Source organism: Trachypithecus francoisi, unplaced genomic scaffold (genome assembly GCF_009764315.1).
Source record: "Trachypithecus francoisi isolate TF-2019V2 unplaced genomic scaffold, Tfra_2.0 Lachesis_group2, whole genome shotgun sequence".
Taxonomy (NCBI): Eukaryota; Metazoa; Chordata; class Mammalia; order Primates; family Cercopithecidae; genus Trachypithecus; species Trachypithecus francoisi.
This window is the reverse complement of record NW_022681465.1, coordinates 17,465,678-17,491,880: the sequence shown is the minus strand read 5'-3', so window position 1 is coordinate 17,491,880 and position 26,203 is coordinate 17,465,678. Positions and strand designations below refer to the sequence as shown.

At 40.2% G+C, this 26,203-nt stretch overlaps 1 long non-coding RNA gene across 1 annotated transcript in view; it reads right to left on the bottom strand.

Annotated features, from left to right (window-relative positions):
• Positions 1–11,254, bottom strand: part of LOC117064781 — a 37,961-nt gene extending 26,707 nt beyond the window's left edge. The window contains exon 1 of the long non-coding RNA XR_004429673.1: positions 11,181–11,254. This is a non-coding gene — a long non-coding RNA (uncharacterized LOC117064781). The remainder of the gene's footprint in view (positions 1–11,180) is intronic.
• Between the last annotated feature and the right edge of the window lie 14,949 nt (positions 11,255–26,203).

Below are 26,203 nucleotides of genomic sequence, written 5' to 3'. Positions count from 1 at the left end.
GTCCCCTCTCAGTGCAACTCGGGACAGGATAACATGAAGGCCAAACCTAAGTGATTCTGTTTTCTTTTTCTTTTCTTTTTCTTCCTTTTTTTTTTTTCCACTAGCTGCTGATGGTTGACAAAGGGATTAAAAGCAGAAAAGATTAGACCTCTCTTTCAATACTAGCAGCAACAAATGTGGGGGAAAAAGGATATTTTATGGGAACTACAAATGGCTATCAGATAATTACACTCACTGAACTTGAACAATGAGCCTGCTCTGTTTACTCCGTACTCCTGAGTCGCTGTCTCTCTCATGCTTGTCCCGCATATTCACTATTTCCCTCTTAATAAAGTTTCATGTTTAGAGTTCAGGGAAGAGGTCAACATAAGCTATTTGAGAGTTCTGTTATTTTTCTCTAAATAACTTTTTAATTTAAAATATTTTAATCTAATATTCTGTTTGGTAGCTGTTTTGGAGTTGTTAAATACATTAATAAATATATAAATGTGTATATGTTTGTGTATGTGCATATGTATAAACATGTATATGTGTTTATGTATATATGTGTGTATATATACACATATATACACACATATTTATATATATATATATTTAGCATACTCCTGAAAAAAATTATGAGCTATATTAGAATAACCTCTTTGTAGGCAATCTATCCTCTCTGTAAAGTTTGACTAAAGTAATATGCTTTATTATTTTTTTATGAACATGCCTGGTAACCTAACTTTGAAGTAAGCAGGCAATAATGTGCTTCTGTGTCTACAGAAGATGCGTTACTAAGTCTTCCAGATAAATGGGGAGTTTCAAATGAAATATTTATGAAAATAGTTTTCATTTGAAAGAGCCAGTGCTGCAAAGATGGCTAGCCAGATTTATAACAACCCCAATGTCAAACATGCGACCGTATTGTTATATTCCGTGTGCCAGTTTTTTATTGGGACAATACATGGTGATATAGTGAATGGCAGAGCTGGGCCTCACATTGCCTCACAGATCAATCAGTTTGGCTGCACAGGACACTGAGGGTGAGAGGCCGGATGCCTTGCTCAAAGCTCCATAGTAAGTTTGTGGAAGCGTTAAAAGCAGGACCCAGAGCTTCTGCCTCCTAACTCAGTGTTCCTTCCTGAATGATGAAAGTATTTCCGTTGCCGAGGAGAGGTCACTCATCGATGGACCTCTCTGAATCACCTCCTTAACCAGTGCTTTCCTTGTGGTGAGAAAAGTCGTGGGCTGGGTGGGAGCAAGGCAAGATTTCTGCGAGAATCTGTCTCTACAGTCCTTCTACGGGGCAGAAAAGACAGTATAATTTTATTATTACTTTCCAAGATTTTTAGTTCACAGGTTCTAAAGTTGATGGTGTAGGTGTGACTCACATTTGGGTTCTATCCATGGTCCCTCTGCCCCACCTCCCTTTGCTTTTAGCACTGACACTCTCCCAGCTACAAATAAGGGAATGGTCTGAAGCTCTGATATTCCATTTCAGAGGCACGAAACCAGGCAAAGTCCTCCATTTTTTCCCTCCAAGGATCCTGGACAAATGAGCATTCAGGACAACCCTGAAAGACAGGAGGAGTCCCAGAAGTAGACCCTGAAACCTGAATGCAAAGTGCAAAGGGAACTGGCATGAATTGAGCACACAACCTTTGTCTTTCTCTGCTGAGCTGATTTCTTACCTCGATCTCAGTTGAGAAACGTTGAGGGGGGGGAGGTTGTTTGTGTGGACCTTTCTGTTCCTTCTCAGCCCTAATTAGCCTATGTTCCAAGATGGAGCCAGGATCTTCCCCTCTCCCGTCCACAATAGGATGAGTCATCTGTCCCTCCCAGGCACTGCCCCAAAAGGGGAAGCCAGTCTGTGTCACCTCACCTCGTAGGTGACTTAATTCTAACAGCTCCATCAGGTGTTCAGTCAAAAGAAAAAAAAAAGCACCTGTTGACCAGTGTCAGAATTACATGGATTATCCCCTTCCTCTCTCTTTGGGATCTTATCAAATGCAAATCCTCTTTTGTTCATGATCTCCAAGAAGCAGATTTGAAGATTGAAGTAGATTTGAGAGACTGGGGTGAGGGACCTGGGAAGGATGAAGGGGAGAGGAGGAGAGAGGGAGCAGGAATATGTGGGGGACGATCCTCGGACTGAGAGCAGTTCTGATACCTGTGACAGAAGAGACAAAGTTGCAGAATGTGGTAGGAGGGGCCTCAGCCTCTGGCAAGCTCTGCCAGCATTATGTCCATGCTGATGGTGAGCCCTGGAGCCAAGTGTACCCATTAGAGGAAACCCACCTGCAGGAATGGCATGGTGCTAGCACTTCTGCCTTGCTCAGTGACAGGCTGGGAGCAGCCCTGGGGAAAATGTAGCCTCCACATGAATGCCCCAGCGCATCTGAAGACAGAGCAGGTGGAGGTTTTCCCCAGCCTCCCACCTTAAAGCATGTTTTCTTGAAGGGAGAGCTGAGCAAGGCACCTCATGGTTCCACATGTGTACCTGCTATCTTGATATTTTGCTAGCTCTACCCTAGAGCTTTCCCCAGGAAAATGAACAATTCAGCACCTCAAGAAAATAGCATTAGCGGCACATGATGTAGGCATACTGGTAATACATTTTATCTTTCATTTTTTGGCTGAGAAAATTATTCCTACTCCTGAAACAAGAATATTATATTTCTTTAACTCAATTATTGTACGTTAGAAATAAAAGGAGGCTTTGGAATTGAATTGGTTTATGTATGAGGAGATCTGATTTAATTTACACAGGGTTTCTCTCCTACCTCTTACCCACCATATATTTCTTGATCTTTCTTCAGTTCATTCACCTAGAAACCAGACATCTGGGTGGTGTGGTAGGACTGCCTGGAGGAACTCCAGGATTGCCCTTACTCTGGCACAATTCTAGCAGAGGTTTATGTGTGAATCTGATATCCAATGGATCGTTCTGGGCCTCATCTAAATTCCAACAAATGATCCCGCCCCACAGAATGCCCCCAAACGGCGCTTACTTTATTGAGATAAACAGGGCTTATGTTTGTCCTGTGTTCCAAATGCACATGACTCCATCCTTTGCCTGTTCTTCTCTTCTACAAAAATCTACCTTCATGTGATTCATGTCTGTGTTGCCCTGACTACAGCTCAATTGGCTTAAGTGCTGTATTTTTTGAAATAGCTCAGGGCGTGTATGTTCTCCAAGTCCTTGGGTCTCCTACACTTGGCTGTAGAATGTTTTTCAAAGCTCAGCAACCTGATTCAAATTGCCTAGAAAGCTTTTAATAGTGGCTTGTTTCTCAGGCACACTGACACTGTGTTCAATAATCCGTGGAAAGCCCATTTTTTGCTTCTTTTTGGCACAGGATAACTGGAACAATCAGATCATGTACTTAGTTGGCATCACATCAGAACAGATTTGCTTCTTAACCTAGAAAAGGAATAGGAATATCTCACTAATTGATTTGAAAGCTAGAACATGTGTTCATTTCCTACATCAGGCAGGTTTCTCATTGTTGATGTAAAACTCAAGGCATCTATCCATAGGCTACTAAGTTTCAGGATACAGACAAGTCATTGCAAAAACCCCTACGCATTGCTCATCTGTATGCTTGTCTATTTTAGGCTAATATAGTGACTTCATTTTGAACTTTCTTTCATCATACTCCCACTTTTTCCTTATGATCTCTAGATAGTGCAAAAAAACACTGAGTGTGTCCTGAGTTATTTTGCAATGTAAATTACATAAGAGTTAAGGGCTGTGCTTCCTTTATTGCTGTTCCTTTCATACCATGAAGAAGACATTTTACTGAGAGCCAAAAAACATCATTATCTTTCCCAGGAGTGACTGTGGAATGCAGAGCAATTCTACTCAGATACCTGGATAATAATAGCTAAACACATTTGTTAAGGGCTTATTATATTAATAATATACTAACAGGCACTGTTCTTATATTGGTAGACAGACATACACAGATATTTTTTATATAGATGTGTATATATATACACATATATACAACTGATTCTCATCATTTTTAGTTTTTATGTTCCATAAAGTTGCAACAAACACTAAATTAGCAAATATTGAACTACTGCTCCTTTGGGAAATAACACAATTAGGTTCCTAAGAGCATCTGGTCACAACATTTTGATTAACCAATCGATTCATAATTGATTTTGTTTTAGTTATGTTTCTTATCTAATATATAATGTTGATTCACTAACATTAAACTCAACAGCACTGTAACTCGTGTCTGAATGACGTTTCTCTGATACACATATTTTATCCACAGGGATTCCATCATAGACTTCTCGCCTTTAGGAACACTAGACAAGACATGAGCACTGCACATTGCGGGGGGGGGGCATTTTAGACATCAAAATCACCCACAAAAAGCACAGAAATGTGAAAACGTGGCATTATATATAGAGAGAGAAAAGAGCTCTTGTTTGCAGCATGAGAGCTGAAACAAGAAGGCAGGACATCCAGTTATCTGAGCTCACTGGGAAATGGGCGTCAGGCAGTTCTCAAATGTTTTGCCATGTTGTGCATATCCACAAATGATCACAAAAATGCCACAAGAATTGATTGATTAATTTGGAGGTTTGAAATAAATATTAGCAACTGGCAAAACTGCAAATATGGAATCTATAAATAATGGTAAGTGACTGTATGTGTGTAAGTACACATATATATACATGTCCAGAGGAGGGAGTATGTGGAGATACCTAATGCTGAGGCAGATAATACTGAGGCAGATAATACTGCTATCCCTAGTTTATAAACAGAGGGATGGAAAAGTTAGGTATCTAGCCGAAAGCTATAAAGCTGGCAAAGTCTTTAAATCCAGGGATTGAAATCCAGAGCATGTTTACCTGCTACTCAGTTAAGAGTTAACTGTTAGTTTTTGTTTTGTTTTTCTTTATTTTCTAAATAAACAAGTATTTATTGAAAATACAACATGAAGGCAGGAAATACACATAGCCTAAGTGCACCCTTGATGAATTTCACTGAATGAAGAAGCCCAGGCAACCAGGACTGAGATCAAGAAACAGATCAGATACCCTTAAAGCCTCTTGCGGACATCTTCCTATCACCACCACCATGCCAAGGGCAACCACTGTCTTCACTTCTGAGTATTAGTTACTGTTTAAAATAAGATTCACACTTAGCGCCTCAATCTTGGTTTCTAATGCCATTCTTCAGTCAAAGGCACCAGGGCTCCTTGGAGAAATGGCTAGCTCTAAGACTGAAGCAGGAACACCTAGGGCATCCTATAATGCCAGAAAACAAAGAAGTGCTAAGTACTAGTCACAATAGCAAAATCACAGAATCAACCTAAATGCCCATCAGTGGTATACCGGATAAAGAAAATGTGGTACATGTACACTGTGGAATACCACACAGCCATGAAAGAAGAACGAGCTCATGTCCTTTGCAACATGAATGGGGCTGGAAGCCATTATCCTAAGCGAACTAGCACAGGAACAGAAAGTCAAACACTGCACGTTCTCACGTACAAGTGACAGCTAAACACTGAGAACACATGGACACACAGAAGGGGACCACAGACACCGGGGCCTGCTTGAGGGTGGAGGGTGGGAGGAGGATGAGGATCGAAAAACTACCTACTGGGTGCATGCTTATTACCTGGGGCTGAAATAACACGTACACCGGCTCCCCAAGACATGCAATTTATCTACAGAACCAACCTGCTCATGTACACCTGAAACTAAAAGTTCTTTTTAGAAGTACTAAGACAAAAAAGAATCCACAATGATGGGCATGTCAAGAGGACAAAGGGGCCAACAGAACATTCTCCCAATGGCTAATGCTGGCACAATTTGAGCAAAAAGATAAATAAAATCTTTTGGATTATAACTCAAAATATAACATGAATATCCATGAGTTGATACTGACAGAAATAAATGATTGAAAAAATAAACAAACGGGGAAAAACAGACAAATCTCCAGTTCTGCCCTCAAGAAAGTGGAGAATAACTCTCCACTCCTTAAGTGTGAGCAATGCATAGTGACTTTCTTCCAGAGAATACTGTTCTCCATTGCTGCCCCAAACCTGAAGGCAATCTACTCATTACTGGCCTATCTTTAATGACTTGCCCATGGAGAAGAATTCAGGTATACTAGAAACACATCGAACTAAGATTCACAAGACCTGAGTTATTGTCTTAATTCTGACACATACTATTGAGTTAGTCACAAATTCTGACCCTCTTTGCAAAATCGAGGACAGAATCCTCTTTTGTCCTTGTAAGTTCTCATAATTGTGGTTATATGTACAGGCTCTCCAGGCTAAGTTCAAATACCAACACTGCCACTTACTAGTTCTTTGTAAGATATTCTCCTAGATAACCAACTTGATCTCCTTCCACCTTAATATCCTTATTTATAAAGTAAATAGTAGTGCCTACATTCATGAGTTTTTATGAGCATTAAGTTACATGATACATAAAATGTGTAGCATCTGATGTAGAAAACAACCAATATATACTAGAAGCTAATAATACTAACAACAATAATAATACGCCTGCCCTTGGAAATCTACCCTGGTCTGAGCATCGTCTCCTTCAGACAAGTCTTGGTTTAACAGCAAAAAGCTCTTCTGTGATTTCTTACGCTTTTCTGGCTTCTCAATCCCCCATCTGTTGGGCACATATTTTTCTTTAAACATATGGATACATCTCATTGACTGAGACTTGAGGTCCCACTGCCCTAGGATCATTTTTCCCCTAATCAGTACCTTTGCAAATCCCTACTCTGCTTCCCTATAACTCAGTTTTACAGTGTACTCAGAGGGCTTTCTCGTGTTTCCTAATGCAGCATTCTTTTTGTTTGTTGGTTTGTTTGTTCTGTCGCCCAGGCTGGAGTGCAGTGGTGCGATCTCAGCTCACTGCAAGCTCTGCCTCCCAGGTTCACACCATTCTCCTGCCTCAGCCTCCAGAGTAGCTGGGGCTACAGGGGCCCGCCACCATGCCCGGCTAATTTTTAGTATTTTTTAGTAGAGACGGGATTTCACCGTGTTAGCCAGGATGGTCTCGATCTCCTGACCTCGTGATCCGCCCATCTCGGCCTCCCAAAGGGCTGGGATTCCAGGCATGAGCCCCCACGCCAGCCTAATGCAGCATTCTTAAGAAGCCCATTGTAGTGTCCAGTTGGGTCATAAACTCTGACTGGAGAAACTGTAGTTTCTTTGAGTACACAAATAACTCTATAAATAGAGTTCAGTCACACACATGGCAAACAGCTACATATAGATCTTTAACACTTCATATCTAGAAAGAGATTGAAGAAAAATGTTGAACACGCCCATTTCTCTACAAATAAAGCCAAGAGGAAATGTAATATCTCATTATGACCCTGATTCAGTATGTAATTTCTATACGTATGTCATATAGTAGACAGTAAATTAGAAAAAAAAAATTCAAATGCTAAATTCATATATGCTTTACTTTTATATTTAAAAGTTTCTTAGTTAAAGATTTAAAGTATGCTTCGAATCCCCTCCAACTGAGATGCAGACAACTTTGGCAGAAAATCATGAGCTCCTTCAGTCTCCACCTTCTCTCCCGCATGAATGCTTGCAAGTCAAATTTCCATCAGCGGGGCAATTTCACGAGCTTTACAAACTCATCTGTGTTCTTATTAGTAGTGGTTATTACATGTTTACAACACACAAAAACATGTGAACACCTATGGAACATCCACTAGTTTAAAAAAGCCAAATGGCCAGTCACAGTGGCTCATGCCTTAATCCCAACACTTTGGGAGGCTGTGGCAGGTGGATCACCTGAGGTCAGAAGTTCGAGACCATCCTGGCCAACATGGTGAAACCCCATCTCTACTCAAAATACAAAATTACCCGGGTGTAGTTGTGCCCTCCTGTAATCTCAGCTATTCGGGAGGCTGAGGCAACAGAATCACTTGGGGCCAGGAGGCAGAGGTTGCAGTGAGCCGAGACTGCACCACTGCACTCCAGCCTGGGCGACAAGAGCTAAACTCTGTCGCAATAAATAAATAAATAAATAAAAATAATTTTAAAAAGCCAAATGTTGATAATGAGTTAAGCGCTACCCCATGAGCTCCTCCCCACCCAACAAGAGTATGAGATATGTGAAGAGGTTAATATAAATTATCCTCTTATAAGGAGGAGGAAATATAAGGTGATGTCTGGTACGTGCCCAGAGTCATAATACAGCAAATGGACATTCAGTCACAAGTGACTATAAAGGGAAATTCACACCCAGAATTTGTTGGACAAATCATGAGCAGGGTAAGTCCAGAGGGGGTGAAGAGAGAAACAGGGCTTTAAATCAGAGTAGGGAAATTCTTCAAAATAAGTAGTGTATGTTATTACTTCACAGTATGTAGATTTATTTCCCAGATTATGACAATATGGGGAGACAGCAAGGCCAAGAAAACCCCGGACTTTGAATCCAAAAGCCTGGGTTTGGATATCTGCTATACTTACTAATCAAACGTGACATCAGGAATGAGTCAGAAAGTATGGTAATGTATCAGTTAGCATTCAGCTGCCAATAGGGGCGTCAGCACAGCTAACTTTTAATTATCTCACACACAGTGAAACTCTAGGTAAATGGCTCCAGATTTGGTGCAGTAACAAACTGATGTTATCAGAGATGTAGGCTTCTTCTTATTCTCCCTTCATCCTTTGTATCATTTCTCTTTCTTCTACCATCCAAGATATGTGATGAATTTTTTTTCCCTAAGGCTTATTGCCTCACCGGCTCAACCAAGATAGCTGCCACAGAGGCACAATCATTCTCTCGCAGAATTGCATTCATGGCAGGAAAATAGGGCAAGGGGCAGAACCAAGGAGCTGTCTTTTTGCACCTGACCCTTTCTACACAAAGAAACACCTTTCCTAGAAGCCCCTAAGTGGAATTCTCCTTAGATCTCATTGGGAACATGGTTGCCCTGAGGTGTAAGGGCAATCATTTACCAATCTTTCACAAATAACTTCTCCAGGAAGAAAATGAAATGATTCAACTGCTTGATATTCAGCTAACAGTACCCATCAAGGACCTACCTTGTTATTAATGGAATGGTGTGTGAATTCATGTCTATACTTGTATGCACACAGTCACACATATGTTTTGATCACAAAATAATGGGATACTTATGCCCTTTTAGTAGAGTGGAACAAAGTAAATGTGACCAGAGATTTCCACCCTTTTCAAATAAATAAATAAATAAATAAGGCATTTTAAGATGACTTTAGAAATAATTTACTAATAATTTGCTAATAACAATTACTCTTAATTGTTCCTTAAACTTTACACGTGCTTAAAAATAATAAAACTATGTATGTAGTAATCACAATTTTAATCATATGAGTCTTGACAGATTTTGTAACAATCACTGGGGTTTGACCACACCTGTGATTAACGCCATTTTTAGTTTTATTTTTATGACTTATTACACTATTTTTCAGTGTTTGCTTTTTAAATAATTATTAGAGGAAATATATAACCTTTTATAAAGGTAATTTGGGGTGTAAACTAATTTTTTCTCCTTCCAAGTCAGACATTTTGTTGCTATAGAGAAAATGAATGCAAATTATCAAAAAGGTAAGTAGCTAATAAGCTTAATGTCAACTGGGAATGAGGAAAATTATATTCTTCTTATAAAAAGGAAAAGTTATTCACCTCTGCCAAGAGGCATAGCGATATATAATACTCACACAGAGATTTGCCTAAATTGACTACAGACCACTATAAGAAAAAAAAGACTCAAAAAGATAAAACCGGAACATGGGTAAAGATAAATCTCTAGTTGTTTCAAAGACCTAAGAAATATATGAGACAAAAGCCCAACAACTTGGCAAGTAATTTCAGGAACTTTAAGTGCCATATTTCTTAGAGAACAAGAACTGTATTTCTAAAATGTCAACAAATTGTAAAAGAATTAAAAATAAACACAGGTTAGATTAAGCAGTAATTGATCATGGTTAAGGATTAATGATCACACCTAGATACTGATTTATTTAAATGTTGTACACACATTGATCTTTGAAGACGATGTTATATAATGCTGCTCTAAAGAGTTGCTCTTTTTTTATTGGCTCTTAAAAGAAAGATATAAATTTAAGTGTTCAAAATTCTTACTAAAACTCCACACCAACTGTCCATGAAAAGCAACAGTTCATAACTTGTTCCCTTTTATGCCTCCAGCATCTAGCACACAATAGTATTCTTGGTAAAATAGTATTTTTTACTGTTTCTGTAGTCTTTTTTAATAGCCTTTTTTAATAAAAATAAGCCATTTCATTTTGGTAAAAATAAAATCACAAATATGAAACTCCAGTTCACTTGAAGACAAATTGATAGAAATAAACTTTCAGTGGTAAGATGAGAGGCATTAACATGTAAAGGAAAGCTGTAACTATTTCCATAGCCCAGGAAAAAATGCAAAAAGCTATTGAGTAGCCAGGATCTGTTACACCATAGAAGAGCTGTATCTCTTTATGCAACATTTAGTAATTATTTCTAAGCCACTACTTACCTGATTCTTTCAGAATCATTTAGGTGGAAAATTCAGATTCTTTTGCCTTAAACTTGTATGTAACTCCCTCTCAAGACGAGAAAACTCAGTCTCCCACCTTCCTCCATGAACACAGGATTTAGGAGGGGAAGAGACTTCCTGTTACCTCCTCATTGCTTTTCCAAAGCACAGCTCCCCTACCTTGAAATAAAAACACCCGTGTTGAGGCTGATGGTACCCTGCTTTACCGGTCTCTTCTATCAACTGCCTGACTCTCTCCCTAACATTTGTGGAAGATTTGAATATCTAGTAGCTGCCTGCTTTTCTTCTGTTATCTCTGTTCCTGAAGACGCTGCAGATGATATCTGTGTCTTAAAAGGGATGATTGACCTTATACCCTGGCTTTAAGTACTTTCTACCCTTGAACTTCTCAACTGCAGACTTTACCTCCAAAGCCCACTGAGCCACCCCACTCCATGGCAACTGTAGGGCGTGGCCTTTGCTCTGAAATCTTCAGCTTTGCCTTATCACTGCACGCTCGTAGTCTTCTTCCCTCTCACTCTGAGCTTGAAATCCTTCACTGTTGTATTCTCAGTTTAAAACTCTGGTCTGTACCCTCGTCTCAGCACAAAGAGCCTTCTGCAATCTGTCCACTGTCCGTTTCTCTCCCTGCATTTCTTACCCCACACAAACAGACTTGCCCCTTTCTTTCAGACATCCTGAAAGGCTGTGTTTCCAGTGCAGCTTTGAGCTTCCAAAGTGCTGCTTCTTTTGTCCTGCTTTTTCTCTTTTAGTTTACTCCTACTCAGTCCTTCAAAACGGGTCTGAAAGTATTCATTTCTGTTAAAAGACTTTCCATGCTCCATCTGTGCAGTCTGCTTTATTTGCTCCTTCTCCTGGCTCCCAGAATATCCTTTATATAACTCTTGGGTACACTCGCTAAGGCCAGGAGGACGTCTTGCTCCCATTAGTAACTGCAACACCTGGGACAATGTTAGGAAGACGGTAGCTAGGACAAGCCTTGAGGATGCTTTCCAGAAAATATTAACACCAGAGAAACTAGAAAAGAGGACATAATTCCAACTTTAAATTTTTTCTACTGTACACTTTATACTGGTTTGCCAATACCGTTAGATATTTTTATTCACCCCTAGACAGTGGTTGCATTTTATCCCCTATCAAAGACAAGCACTGCATGGTTACTACACAACAGTATGGACAATATTGGAAAGTTGAATGGAAGATGATCAAATGAGGTTAAGCTTTCAAGTTGGGAGAAAGGGAGAAAGTGGGGAAAAGTAAGTATTCCTATAAATTTTTAAAGTCAACAAACATAATTATTTTTGTTTCTTAAGGGCTGTTCTGAAAAATGTGAACAAAACTCACCACTTGGTTAAATTTCAGTTATCAACTGAATTATTTAAAACAAGAAATCTGACTTCGATTCCGCTTTCATGAAAGAAGCAAACCAGCAAAACAAGTCTTTAGAATTACTATACTATAACCCTATAAGAAAAAAAAGAATTTATTAATCTCCCTCCTCCAGTCCACATGTTGCTATACTCTTATTAAATAGATATATCACAGAAACATGAAGGATTACTACCACGTAAGTATTAGTAGTTTAAAATAGAAATGCAGCTAGTGCATTTAACACTTAGACTTATTCTCCTTATCTTAGTTCTTTAAAATCATCACCAGTGCCCTGGTGGTTGAAAAATTGAGCTGTAACTCAATCTGTGCCATTAATGGCAGAATCCTGGGTCAGTCTACTAACCTATTTTGATCTCAGTTTCCTCATTTGTAAAATGAGGAGAAGAGAGTGGACGAGTGATTTTTCAAATGTTTTGTTAATTGACAGAACTCCCTTCTTTTTCCCAAAGGAAATGTTACCAGGAATCCTGAGACAGGAAACCTGAAAGGCAGGATGGAGAAGATTCAACCTCCCTCTCTCCCTCCAGGCACACCCCAGAATTCCGGGACAGGGAATTGGAAAACTAGCTCAGAGGGTCCTATTTCCAGCCTTTCACAACAATCCTGGCAGGTCCTGGAGTGGGCATGCAAGAAAGGATGAAACAAGGGCAGGTGTGCCAAGCTGATAGCCCACCTTAGCTCAAAGGAAAAAGAACACATTTTTCCTAGTTTTAAGTCTGAAAGTGGAATGAGAGATTAGTCCTGAGATAACCTTGGAAGAATCTGTCCCCACCTCCAGGGTTACAATGTTGACTCTTTGAATGGTATTTCTGTCCTGCATCTTAACTTCCCTGAAAACACCTCTGTCTGCTCAGCTCCCTGAGCCCAATTTAACCTCTTCCTCCTCCTCATCTTCCTCTTAACCCACCATGTGGTTCCCAACATCCACAGCTGGGCCCAGGATCCCTTCTCTCTATGACCCACCCGAGCAGGCAGCCCTGATTCAGGAAACCCGGGTTATAGTCACTGGAAAACAGATGCCTCAAAAGCAACAGGACAAACTTTGGAACAAAGGAGCTCACGGGTCCTTTGTGACCTAAAATCTCTAAATCTCTTGCATTGTCTTGCTCAATTGAAATAAGCCGGAGCTTTGTGTTTCCTCTCACCCACATTCAAAGAGCCGGTGCTGATGACACTTGATTTTCCTCACTCTCCGTTCCTAAGGCAAAGCGAGAAAATGCTTTCAAAACTAGCTCTAAATTTGGCTCATTTTTGCTCTTTGGAAAAAAATAAGAGAGAGAGGGAAAGAGAAAGTCTCACTTTCCTACTCCTACAACTTATTTTAAAATTTGCAGAGGAATTCCCACAGAACTACTGCACTTAAAAAAAAAAAATCTATTAGCCTGTAAAATGTCCACCAATTCTTCGGCACCCAAAGCCTTGCCGGCAGCTGGTGCCACACGGCTCACTATTATTATCCCACCCTGGGATTCACTTGTAAAAGCCTCACACACAGTAAACAAATGTCAGAGAGCAAACATAAAGCTCGCTCTAAACTCAAGACATTGTAATTCTCGTTACTTTATCTGTTCACTGTCTAAATGTTTACCTGTCCCTTCAACGTTCCGGGCATCTCAGCTGTCAACTAAAAGGAAGAAGCTGAGGCAAAATTAACATAAGTAGAGAATTGATTTGGGCCAAGCTTGAGGATTGCTGCCCTGGAGAGTATTCAAGTGGATTTTTAAAGGAAAAAGAAGAAAGAAGTTCCTGAGTTGTTTACCAAGGACTTATGTTAAAATAACATCAGCTATTGATTGGTTATACACTGTTCTTTGTATTGCAAATTCCAGCAACAAGAAGATAATGTGTTAGGCAGCTAATCTGGAACAAAATGCCTTTAAAACTTTACCCCCAGGCAGCGGTGCAGGGTGGGGAGAGAATGATTGAAGTTTCATACTCCTGTCTCTCTGGGCCTGATAAATTTCTCATACCTCACATAGCTCAGAATGTTCTATTTTTCTTTCCTCACAGACATGTGCCTTAGAACCCTGTATTTTGAAAGTGAGAAGACAAATAATGCATTCCAGGGATCTCCGAGGTGATCTCCACCCAGCCCTACTGCAGTGGCCTTGATCCCTTTCAACCGACCCTCCTCCTCCAAAACCATCTCCTGGGGCCCAGCAATCTCTCCGCTGAACGGGCTAGAGATGCAGTGGCTTGAAACTGCAAGATCCCGGACCTCTGGTCCTACTGACATTTTGTTGGTGTCCATTTAGTTAGTAAACAAACAGGTAGGGAGGCAGTTAGTTGTTCTGCTTGCTGGGATGATGAAATAACAGACTCTTACTCCCAACTTCCCCTTGCTAAAGTGCTAGCTCACCGCAGGACTCATTCGGCACCCCGTGGGAATGGAGAAAGGGATTACTTGTCAATAATACATGAGCACAGAAAGCCCTAGAAATGTGTGCCTAAGGCCAACTTGAAATGGGGAGTGGGGGAGAGAGAAGTCACTTGATAACACAGAAGGGAAAGAATAGCCCACATTCTGCTACGAATTTTCATTCCGCAAACACTTCTGTCCTCCTGGTCCTTCCACCTGGGTAAATTTCACATTAGCAATTCTGAAACAGGAAGGGTAGCAAATACAGCCCTTTCTAGAAAAAGGCAAGAGAGGGAAAAGAATAAAGTGAATCCGGAGGGCATTGATCGTGAGTGTATGTGTGAATATGAGAGTGTATGTTTGTGTGTATGAGTGTGTGAGTGTATATGTGAGTTGGTGTATGTCTCTGTGGGCGTGTGTGTATATGTGTATCTGTGTGTGTGTGTGTTCATCTTTATTTTTACTCCTTTCATTCTTCAACACTGTTGTCTCACAAACTGCCTCCAGCAATGATTTTTGTTCTGTAAAATCTAATTTTCAATCTTTTCATCTCAATGATGAGACGCAGCATAACTTCCACATCAATTTCCCAATATTTCAAGGGATACGTGGCTCAACATAACACTTTTCCAGATCACTGAATTTAACCTTTTAACTCAAACTTTCACTTTCAAATGAAACACCTCATGTATTATAAACTTATTTTCCTTCCTTAGTAAAATACACAAACATGATTAGAAGTTTTCTTGATAGCTAAAGATCATAATTCTGAGCCACTATTTCTTTATGCTGTAATATAATCAGCCCTTCACGGGCCATGACGCGTAGCGCGGTGACTTTCTACACAACAAAATGGTTCCGTTATTCTTCTCCTCAGATCTGACACCCTTCCTCCCTGTCACTGCCTGCTAGTCACTGATAGCCTAAGAAAATTACAGTCTCCATCTGCAGCCAGTCACCACGCTTGTACCTTTCCACTAGTCTAAGCTGCTTTTATTTTATTTTGACTTATTTTATTCTGTTTCTGCTCCCTCCTTGAAGTTTCCTTCCCTTCACTGCTAGTCTTTCAGCTCTCAGGCTGGCTCTAGCTGAAGGCTGTGCTGTTTGGTTCTGCTCTGATAAGTGACAATTTTACCACCTTGAGGCATTTAGGTCCCGGTTCTCATTTTTTCAGTTTTTGTTTTGTTGGAGAGTTGTTTAATCCTAGTTCATTTTACTGCTGGAAATACTTTCTTTCCCCTCCCTCGACACCTTCCAATTTAAGGTTCGATGCCATTCTGGGAATGGGAGATGGCTCCCAAACTGCCTCCGATGATCCAGGCTCTGCAGTGATTTCCAGATAGGAGATAAGGAATTGACAGTTGGAGAAATCAGAGCCGGCAGCACTTCCCTAAAAATACATTAACTCCAAAAAGAGATGAAAGAAGCATTTGGAGGGATGAACTCAAATTTTTGCTCTAAAAATGAAAATTCTAATATATAGGATAGATAAGAATTGGATTCAGCAAACTATATGCTACCTGAAAGTTGCTTCTAATTTCCCAACTGATAACCTCAATTCTACAGTGATGGGCACAGAGTCCATTCCCCAGTGGTCTCAACTGACTTTGGGACCAGACTGTGTTTACCTGCCACAGTTAGAGACCAACCTTCCCAATCTTGCATTTCTTCCTTTAGAGAAGGAAGAGCTGAGGGCTGCAGCCACCTGTTGCATCTTCTGCAACCTTCAAGCTACCAAAATTGTACTTGACAAGTTTGTTGAAAAATGGACAGAAGTGCCAAATATCCATTTGTCTATTCAAATGTCCAAGCTACCTTCCTAGTGAAATGTTGGTTGCAATAGCATTTGAATTAAACTTTAGAGTAGGCGGAAAGAGATGTGTACATTTCCAAATTTCAGTTCCTTTAAACGCTAAATAGACATCATGATACTTACTCAGTCAGTCCTGTTTCCTGAGATTATTACCAGGCACACGAAAGAAATACACTGAACTATACTAGGGAAGTGCAGAACATATGATATTGAAGTATTACAAGATAATGCCTCTTAAGGAGTTAATTTTCCACTTCCTTTAATAAATACAATCAACCACTACCTCTTTGCTCTCCAGTCCATCACTTAATTAATCAGTTCCTCCATGCAAAGTGAACACACTCTGGTCCCTGAAGAAAACTGAGAAGTATCTGCCATAATCCGTCAGCCTCCAGGCACAGCTGTGTGGAGTTATCCGCATCCACAGCCTCCCCTTGCTGGGGCACCAGTAGTCCATGGTTAATGCAGCCTTGGCTGACTATGGGAGGGGCTTAAGCTTGATTCAGATGGGAAATGCACAAATGGTTTTCCCACTCATCTGTCAAAGAAAAACCACATTTTATTCTCCCCAGAAGATAATGCTGCTTTATCAGAAAAAAAGTGTGGCTCATTTCATTGAGACTAAATCTGCAGGCAAAACTGAATGAGTCAACCATTAGCATGTGGTCAGGAATTTGACTACCAAAGCCAGCATTGGTTTGTCATCACAATTGGGTCAGTAGATAGAAAGCTGTCAGGTATTGAAGGAAATTTTGGAAAGTAAAGACATTATGTACAGTTCTAGAATATTAATACTACGAATTTCAATAAGATAAGCACCTGAAAAAATCTTGAATAAACATTGAGTAGAAGAGTCCAGTTGTGAAGGGCTTATAGTAAACGACAAGTTGTAGATTCCTTCTAGAGCCTGTGATCAAGATAAAGCCCTACCACCAACCATGTTTGGGGTCACAAAAGCAGGGCTGCTCAGTTCAACTTCCATTATCTGCTAATCCTAGTGATGCTGTAACAATGTACCACAAACCGGGTGGCTTCAACAACGGAAATGTATTGTCTTGCAGTTCTGGAGGCTAGAGGTCCGAGATTAAGGTACTGGCAGGGTTGGCTTCTTCTGAGGACTGTGAGACAGAACCTGCTCCATGTCTCTTGCCAAACATCTGATGCTGGGTTCAAACGATTCTCCTGCCTTACAGAAGTATCATCTTAATCTCTCCCTTCATCCTCACATGAGGTTCTTCCTGTGTGCGCATCTATGTCACCAAATTGCCCCTTTTGTTAAGGACAACAGTTACCTAGGACTAGAGTCCACCTTAATGGCCTCATCTTAACTAATCTGCAAAGACCCGACTTCCAAGTAAGATCACATTCTGAAGTACAGGGGTTTAGGGCTTCAACATATGAAGTTGGGGGAGAAAGGACACAATTCAACCCCTAATATCTACCCTGGGGGTCCATGCTAAGGTCTGAGGGAGGAGGCAAGAATGCTCATCCAGTTAGGAACCTGTTTGCCAGCTGATCACTGAGCATGTATAGGAAGGCAAAGCTAAAACTGAGACAGAGAACTGTGTAGCTAGATGGAGTTTGTCAAACCCTAACTTTGGTTTAAAATCAATGAGTTGGCCAGGCACTGTGGGTCATGCCTGTAATCCCAGCACTTTGGGAGGCCAAGGCAGGTGGATCACGAGGTCAGGAGTTCGAGACCAGCCTGGCCAACATGGCAAAACTCCGTCTCTACTAAAAGTACAAAAATTAGCCAGGCGTGGTGGCAGGTGCCTGTAATCCCAGCTACTCAGGAGGCCGAGGCAGGTGAATCATGAGGTCAGGAGTTTGAGACCAGCCTGACCAACATGGTGAAACCTGGTCTCTAGTAAAAATACAAAAATTAGCCAAGTGCACGCCTGTAATCCCAGCCACTCAGGAGGCTGAGGCAGGAGAATTGCTTGAACTCAGGAGGCAGAGGTTGCAATGAGCCAAGATGGCGCCACTGCACTCCAGCCTGGGCAACAGTGTGAGACACCATCTCAAAAATAAAAAATAAATCAATGAGTTTATTACATTCCATATGTAGAATTTGATATGGTTCAAGTCTGTGTCACCACCCAAATCTCATGTTCAATTGTAATCCCTGGTGTTGGAGGTGAGTCCTGGTGGGGAGGTGATTGGGTCACGGGGGGGCTCTGTCATGTTTAAGCACCATTTAACTTGGTGCTGTTGTGGTGATAGTGAATTATCACAAGAGCTGTTTTTTTAACGGTGTGTGGCATCTCCCCCCTCTCTCTTCCTCCTGCTCCAGCCATGTAAGAGGAGCCTGCTTCTCCTTCACCTTCTGCCATGACTGTAAGTTTCCTGAGGCCTTCCCAGAAGCTGAGCAGATGCTAGCATCATGGTTCATACAGCCTGCAGAACCATGATCCAATTAAACCTCTTTCCTTTATGAATTACCCGGTCTCAGGTGTTTCTTTATAGCAGTGTGAGAACAGACTAGTATGGGATTCATCTTTACTTCATCGGAAGATGAAAATACATTCAAAAGAATATGCAAACCTCTTTCCACTTACTTCCATCATAATCCTGCATAGGTCAACACTGTTGGGTGTTTTAGACAAAATATTTAAGAGAGTCAGCAAGGCATTGGACACAAGCTCTTTACTCAGAACAGAAACAAAAAGGGAGAGCTTGTACCAGGCCTTTATTTATTTCCTGTCTTCAAACACACAAAATACAGGTCCACTGAAATTGGAAACATTACCAAAATATTATTTTGCATTCCAAATAAGCAAGGAGTAAAGCTCAATCCCTACTACTCCCTTGAGTGTGGGCAGGACATACTGACTCACTTCAAAGTAAGTGAAACAGTAACGTTACAGTGTAGACAGCTGGTAAGCACGGTCTTACCCAAATGATCAAGGACAACAGTTGCTAGTGATAAATCATGTGTATGTTACGCAACCCCTGATAAGATGTGATAAGAATGGTGTTTTGCCCTGTGTTATTCCACCCCAAAACCCATAACCTGAATCTAATCTTAAGAAAAACATCAGACAAACCAAAATTGAAGAACAGTCTATCCCACACTTGTCCAATACTCTCAAAACTTTCAAGATGATGAAACACAAGAAAAGACTGAGAGGCTGGGCGTGCTGGCTCACACCTGTAATCCCAACACTTTGGGAGGCCAAGGCGGGTGGATCACCTGAGGTCAGGAGTTCAAGACCTGCCTGGCCAAAATCATGAAACACGGTGTTTACTAAAAACTAACAACAACAAAAAAAATTATAAAAATTAGCCAATTACATGCCTGTAATCCCAGCTACTCAGGAGGCTGAGGCAGGAGAATCACTTGAACCCAGGGGACAGAGGTTGCAATGAGCCAAGATTGCAACACTGCACCCCAGCCTGGGTGAAAGGGTGAGACTCCAGCAAAAAAAAAAAAAAAAAACACTCAGAAACTGTCACAGAACAAAGGAGATGTGACAACTAAATGTAATGTGGTATCCTGGTTAGGATCCTGGGATAGAAAAAGACATTACGAAAAAACTAATGAAACTTAAATATAGGCAGGAGTTTAGCTACTAGTAATGCACCAATGATGGTTACTCAGTTTTGACAAATGCACCACAGTAATGTAAGCTGATAACATGAGGAAAGCAAAGCTGCAAGAGAGTTATACAGGGACTCTCTGTGCTATCTTTAGAACTTTTCTGTAAACCCCAAATTTTTCCAAAATAAAAAGTTTATTACAAAATATATATGTGTGTGTGTATGTATATATATATATGTAAATGTATCATTATGAAGCAGAACATATCAAGCCTTGTTTTCTACCATACTCAAGTCTAAATATAAACCCACATTTAAAATTCTATGCATAACATAGAGTCAGAAGTATAATACTTTAAATTTGAAAGAAAAAGTAACAAGATGCTGCTCCTTGTTTATCTTATGAAGACTTAGAATTTTCCTGCGTTTCAGAATGTTCAAGGGTCATGGTCCATGTCAGGCAGGATTATTCATGACACAAACCATACTGAAACTCCCTGCTCATAAAAGTGAAGCTCTTATTCTTGAGATAATTCAAAAGATAACTTCTATCACATGCCAATGTTACCCAACCTGAACCAAACAAAAAACATCCTAGTGCAGTTTTCTGCCCCAGATCCTGAGAGAATCTCAGTTTAATGACTGACCATCAAAGTTAGCTTTGGGATGGGGAACGATGTCAGAGACTTTGCCTGTGTTTTTCCTTGAATCTCAAGTACTCAATTTTCTCACAGTTATTCAAAATTTCAACCTCTGGTTGTTTGGATTCAGTGGAACATTTTGTTTACGTGTATATGAAGAACTCAGAGTAAAAAGAATTCATTTCAAAGTTCATGGGATTTCAAAAAGAAATAAAGCAGACCTCCGCTGTTAAGTCATTACATCATAAACTAAGAAAGCATCCTGCTCCAGACCAGGGGAAAACGTACTATGTCGAAGGAATACAGTAAAGAAAAAGTCCTTCTACAGAGAATCGACACTATTAACTACACCAAGCAATAAACTTTGAAAAACCTTTGAAGCTAATTTCCATGGCATCCCAGCCTTTCCTGACCCCACAGTTCAGGACTAGTTCTCTCTTTACCTCAGCTTCTTTGTTCTGTTGAGGCCTTCAACTGAGTGGCGGAGGTCCACACAAATTAGGGAGGACAATTCATTTTACATGATGTACCAATTCAAATGTTAATCTCATCCAGAAACCCCTCACGGACATACCCAGAGTCATGCAGAGACAAGTATCTGGGCACCTTGTGGTCCAGTCAAGTCAACACATAAAAGTAACTATCATCCATGCCATTCCTCCCATCAGATGGTGAAGCCCATTCCCCCTCCCCTTGAATCTGGCCTAGCCTGTGACCTGCTTTGACAAATGGAACAGAGCTGAAGTGGTATTGTGTGACTTAAGGGATCTTGCATCTCCCATGTTTTGCACTTTTAGAAGACAACTAGTATGTAAAGAATCTTGAGTTGGGCTACAGAATGATGAGAGAAAACATGGAGAGAGAGAGATCTGGCAAGCCCACAGACATTGTAGACATTCCAGCTGAGGCACCAGGTGTGGAATAACCACTTCAATTCTACAGCAGTAATTCTGGCCAGCAAATGAATGAAATGAGGCCAACTGCTGAGCCTTGTAAAGAAATTAGAGTCAGAGAAAGTTCTGGTGGACTTAAGTCTCTGGTTCTAGCCATCTAGATACACTTTCTCTTTGTCCTGTTACATAAGATATAATTGTTTGCTTCTAATAGGTCTGGCAAGGTGCGGTGGCTCATGCTTTTAACCCTAGCACTTTGGGAGGCTGAGGTGAGCGGATGTCTTAAGGCCAGGAGTTCAAGACCAGCATGGGCAACATGGCGAAACTTTGTCTCTACTAAAAATGCAAAATTTAGCAGAGCATAGTGGTACACACCTGTAGTCACAGCTACTCAGGAAACTGAGGTGTGAGAATCACCTGAGCCCAGGGAGGCAAAGGTTGCAGTCAGCCATGATCATGCCACTGCACTCCAGCCTAGGCAACAGAGTGAGACTGTCCCCCCCCAAAAAAAGGTCCTGAATAATATTTGCTTCAAGAGTCATTATGAATAGGTTTATAAATTTCCACCCTTGAATTTTCCTTGTAGAATGTTCTTCTAAGAAAACAGGCAAACTCCTGGAAAAAAAAAAGTGTGCAAAAAATCAATGCATAGTAATATTTGTCTCATTGCAAAAATAAAAAGTAGATAATCTAGATAGCCAGCCATATGGAAATTATAAAATAAATTATATCATCTTTATAACCAATATCTTTAAGAGTATGATGTGGACATTGAGTATGACACCTATTTACTTTGTTTCTAGTTTTTTGTTTGTTTGTTTTTGTTTTTGTTTTTTTGCTATTTTAAACATAAGTAACATTTATAACAGTACGTTTTAAAAAATAAGGGTAGATTATATGTACAACATGATTACAACTGTTCTAAAAAGTATGGAAAAAAGTCTAGAAGGAAATAAACCAAAATTACAGTGTGAATAATATATGCTAAAGCTTTTGGCTCCATTTTACATTTTTATAGCAAGCAATCATTGGAATCATTGGGAAATCATTGGAAAATTGTTAGAAAATTAGTAGTTATCAATTACATAAGTTGAGAATATGGCCCTTTCTGTTTTCCTACCCTCAGAAGTCTAGGAAATTGATGGGACATTGTGGTCATATAGTGTTATAAATACTATATTCCAATTTCTTGAATTCTTCACCATCATATAAAGACGCAAATCATAGGCAGTTCACTACTCTTTGGTATTTGGTTAACCTATTTGTGCTTTACAGAACCAAAATGCAATTGAGATCACTGCTGAACAAGGTTCACCTTATCCACACCATTATTGTCTCTTAGTCATGCAGTTAACCACCTAAAGCAACAAGTTTTTTGATGTCCCATAATCATTCCATTGGAGTAATTACATGTTCTCCAGTTTTCATTTTTAAACAGCAATTCAATGGCAAATGAAAACAAGAATCCGACAATTTAAGCCAGTTTTCTTTCGCCATATGCTTGGACAACTGGATAAAATCTTTTCATCCACCAATCATTAATAACTTCCAAATTATTGAAACACTCTTTAGAATTATTTAATATTAATACAACATTCTTAACATCGTATTTAAAAAGAAAAAAAAAATGAATTCCCACCCAGTAATTACTACTTGTGACTCGTTACCCCAGAGCAGACTAACAAAAGAAAATGCTTGACAACTTTTAAGGAGACTCAAATCGCTGCCGTAGAATTATTAAGATAGTTATTACAAGTTAATTGGATATCAGTTAATGGTATAAAGGAACATGTACTAAGTCTTTTCAGGGTGCAAGGATTACATTTAGCAAGTAGCTAGTTATTCAGGTCAAATTTTTTAATTTTACTTTTTTTTTTGAGACAAGGTCTCACTCTATTGCCCAGACTGGAGTACAGTGGTAAGATCACGGCCTTTGGGAGGCCGAGACGGGTGGATCACGAGGTCAGGAGATCGAGACCATCCTGGCTAACACGGTGAAACCCCGTCTCTACTAAAAAATACAAAAAAAAAACCTAGCCGGGCGAGGTGGCGGGCGCCTGTAGTCCCAGCTACTCGGGAGGCTGAGGCAGGAGAATGGCGTAAACCCAGGAGGCGGAGCTTGCAGTGAGCTGAGATTCGGCCACTGCACTCCAGCCTGGGCGGCAGAGCGAGACTCCGTCTCAAAAAAAAAAAAAAAAAAAAAAAAAAAAAGATCACGGCTCACTGCAGCCTTCACTTCCTTGGCTCAAATGATCGTCTCACCTCAGCTTCCCAAGTAACTGGGACTACAGGCATGTGCCACTACACCTGGCTAATTTTTTCACTGTGTTACCTAGGCTGGTCTCAAACCCTTGGGCTCAAGCAGTCCTCCCACCTCGGTCTCCCAAAGTACTGGGATTACAGGCATAAGCCTCCGCACCCAGCCTTCTTTTTTTCCTCTTACCTCTGTGTCTTTGTTTAACTGTTCTACATATGACCTGGTTACTCAAAATCAGTTAATACATATCTATTTAGTGCTTATTATGTGCTATGAACATGTTGGAGATCTAGAGAGGAAAACACTAGAATATTCTCCTGCCAACATGGAACTGGCTTTCCACCATCCTCTGAGTTCCCTATTTGCATTCGGGGTCTTACATAATCCAAAATCCACACATTGCTTTGCAGGGGAGCCTGCGGCACCTTTTATAGGTGCTGAACAGGTCAGAAGCAAGGCTGTAGACCTAGCACCTGAGAAACATCTCTGATTTCTTTGGGAAGCTTTTTCTTTGTAAATGATTAAAATAAAAACTACTTCAGCCCTGGGCATGATATTCACCCACAGTCAGGCTGCCCCTCATCGGGTACAGACAGGTGTCAAGGTGAGTCCCAGCTCTTTCCTCCTGCCCTTCTGTCAGGTAAACATGATGTTAGAAAATCAAGAAAACTTGGTATATTTTTCTAAAATAATCGTATCTTTCTCTCTCCCAAGGAAATGGTTTGCGGCTGATCAATTTCCCATCCATGTCAACTAGATGAGAAATACGGAGTTGGAATAAGGTTGAAAGATTCAAAACGGGAGCACAACAGGGAGGAAAGGGCCACTTTCAGAAAATTCCAGAAAATTGCATAGTTATATGTCTAACAATGTATTTCTCAAATGCAATGAAAAGGTTTTACTTCTGAGACCAAATATGTCCTACAAGCCATGTTGTCTACCACTCTGCCTATGATGACAATGGAAACTTGTGATGCTGGTAGATATCATTGCTACCACAAGTATAGAAGGTACCTCAGAATAACACCAATGGAGCCCACACATGGAGAGACACAGTTCTAGTGACAACAGAACTCCTGGATCCAGCCATGCCTGAAGATAGAATGCCCGCTTAATGTTTCCTTTTGCATAAGAAAATAAGATGCCTTACTTGGCTTAAGTTGATTTTCTGTAATCTGCAAGCAAAGAGATCTGACAAACAGAATCTTATAATACTTAAACAAAAATGATCAAAACAAAAATATTGAAACTAGAAAGAAAAAAAATCACCCATAGGAACCAAAAAGGAAGGCAATGTACCCTAATGTCATTTCTTTAAGTGACAGCCAAAGAGAGAAATAGAAACTTTTATCTCTACCAAGTATTAAAGAAGTTATGATAAAAGGATAAGGGTGAATTCAGAATGAGTTTAAATTTGGAATTAAAGCAAAACAATTTTAGAATAACAGATACAGAACAAAATGCAATGCTATAGAATTGCATGTGACAATAATAACGTAACCATCAAAAAGCGGAAGATGAGAGAGAACTCAAAGGATAAATGAATGATTTATAGTGCCTAAAATTTAAAGATTGTTTAAAAAACAACGACTTCAACTTATGTAACTGATTCCAAATCTTTTTTTCTTAATGTAGAAGTATTTTTAAGAAAAAAAAATGGGAAGACTTATTCTGAAGTTCAGCAATTCCTTTGCTTGCTTTCTTTTTCTTTTTTTCTTTTTCTTTTCTTTTTTTTTTTTTCTAGTTATCTTAAGTAAAAGTTGGCCACGTGTGGTGGCTCACGCCTGTAATCCCAGCACTTTGGGAGACCAAGGCAGGTAAATCACTTGAGGTCAGGAGTTTGAGACCAGCCTGGCCAACATGGTGAAACCCCATCTTTACTAAAAAATACAAAAATTAGCCAGGTGTGGTGACATGCACCTGTAATCCCAGCTACTTGGGAGACTGAGGCAGAAAAATGGCTTGACCCCAGAAAGTGGAGGCTGCAGTGAACTAAGATGGTGCCACTCCACTCCAGCCTGGGTGACATAGCTAGATCTGTCTCAAAAATAAAATAAAATAATAAAAAATTTTTGAAAAAACTTGACAAGAGCAGTTTCAAAGAAGTGACAGGAGGAAAGTCCAAGCTGCAATGGTTGGAAACAGTAAAAGTGAAGTTAAAGTAAGCATGCCTAGGATAGGAATTTGACTGCTAGAAATGGAAGCATCGCTTCAACCAGACAAGAGTTCATTTTTCTCACATAACATGACACGTAGAGATAGATATCCCAGGGCCTGTGGTAATAAATCTAGGCTATCTAGGCTGACACTAGACATCAATATTGTACTCTTTCTACCCTGTCACTTCATTTTTAGCACCGGGCTTCAATTCTCAAGGATGCCTCATGATCACATAATGGCTGCTAGTTCCAGCCATCACTTTCTACATTCCAAATAAGGAAAAAAATGAAAAAGGAGAGAGAGGGCAAAGGGAAGCTACCAGCTGAGTAATCATTTTTAAGATAGTTTTCCCAGAAACAACAGTAGTGATTTGGATTTGTTTCTCATCAGCCTCATCTCTCTGCAAAGGATGCGAGAAAATGTACTTGGGCATGCCTCTCTCTACAAAACCAGAAATCTAGGGAGAAAGGGGATAGTTGTTATTACAGAATGTGGTATCCCTGCTGCAGCCTGTTTTCAGGCTAGCGGTAAATAATCCTGCAGAGGTCGGGCATGGTGGCTCACCCCTGCAATTCCAGCATTTTGGGAGGCTGAAGCAGGTGGATCAC